This window comes from Microtus ochrogaster, linkage group LG3, assembly GCF_000317375.1.
Source record: "Microtus ochrogaster isolate Prairie Vole_2 linkage group LG3, MicOch1.0, whole genome shotgun sequence".
NCBI lineage: Eukaryota > Metazoa > Chordata > Mammalia > Rodentia > Cricetidae > Microtus > Microtus ochrogaster.
The window spans coordinates 1,732,132-1,733,759 of record NC_022029.1 but is presented as its reverse complement, the minus strand read 5'-3'; positions in this window follow the sequence as shown (position 1 = coordinate 1,733,759).

Below are 1,628 nucleotides of genomic sequence, written 5' to 3'. Positions count from 1 at the left end.
ACACACATTCCTCCAACACACACACATACACACACACACACACACACACACACACACACACACACACCTCTTTTCTTCCCCTTTGACACCAGCTCTAATTATAACCTGATGGATGATCTTGACTCAGTAAATCAGCCATGTTGAGGATCTGTGACAGCCTTTTTGTTTCTGGGTTTGTCTTCATTAAGCCGGCATAGTCCTCTGTAGTATTGGTATTTGTGGTAGTCAGCTTTTTATGGCTATCACACAATACCTTAAAAAAAAAAAACATATTGAAATAGAAAAGATTGATTCGAGTTCACAGTTTCAGATGTCTTGGCCTGGGCTCACATGTTCCCCATCACTAGGGTAATAGGCATTTACAACCTGCACTTCTACTGAACCCAGTGGTCTTAGGAATTCTGCCTTACAGATAGTACCTTTTAGTCAATTTTAGAACAGGAGACTGTACTCTAACTAAAACTAGGAAGGAATTCAAATGAGCAAATCTTGCCCATTACTTGTTTTGAGTTGTGCTTTTATAACTTACAAGCAAACAAATAAACAACTAAAAAAATACACAATGATAATCTCAATTACATAAATCTCAGATTCTCAATCCAGCTCACTCTGAGTGTTCGGGCAAATTGTATAAACAGCTCTGGAAATGTCACTCCCTGTCCAGCTTCCATTGCAGCTTGATAGGTTCTGTGTCCCCTGTGCTGGAATTCCCAGACCAAGGATTGTAAAGCGGAGACCTTGATGGGTGATGACCCTACTCTTGTTCATAACCTTCAGAGGAGAAAATATAATGTGTCTGGGGCCAGGTTTTTCTGAAAGATACCAGGTGTGCAATTTGCAAACAAATGACAATCGACGTGACTATTGATTGCTCTGACCAGCTAATTACGAGCTTGTGATTCCCTGAAGCCCTAAGATTCTCCCCCTATCTCCCATACTGAATATCTTCCACCGGCTCTCATTTGCTTGCCCTCAACTCATTCCCAGAGAGAAACATCTTCTCCAGCCAGCTTTCCCCGTGTCCATCCTTCTTCAGCTTGCTGGCCTAATAGCTGTCACCAGATTTCCAAGGGGCTGTCAGCTTATTGCATAATCAGCTTTCCTCTGGGACTGCCGCCCCCCTGCTCCCATCATTACCTCAGGGTGTTGGAACTTAGCTGGGAGCCGCTTGACAGATCATTAAAGATCTCAGCTGTTTCGGAGCCCTCACCGCCTCTTTCACCTGGTCTCCTTCCAAGAACAGCTGCGAAAGCTCTTGCAAGGAAGGGTGGAGACGCGACTTAGCATGATAACAGATCAGCAGGGAGTGGCCATTTTCCCAAGAAAAGCTAAGAGGCCTTCCTAGCTACCCAGCAGCACCACACCCCACACCCCCTCAGCCCCCACTCCACAGAAGAGAGGCAAATTTATGTTAACTCTGTGTGAAAAACGCCTCTTAGCCAAAAGAAGGACATCGAAAGTCACAGGCCCACTCTTGCTGCCAGAAGGGCTGGGAAAGATTCTTGCTGTCTCCATGATTCACAAAAGGATCTGTCAGTAAATACAAAAATATTATCCTGTGCATGTATTGCATAATACACACTCATTTGCACCAAGTTAACCATGTAGAAGCTGACACCCAGTCAAAC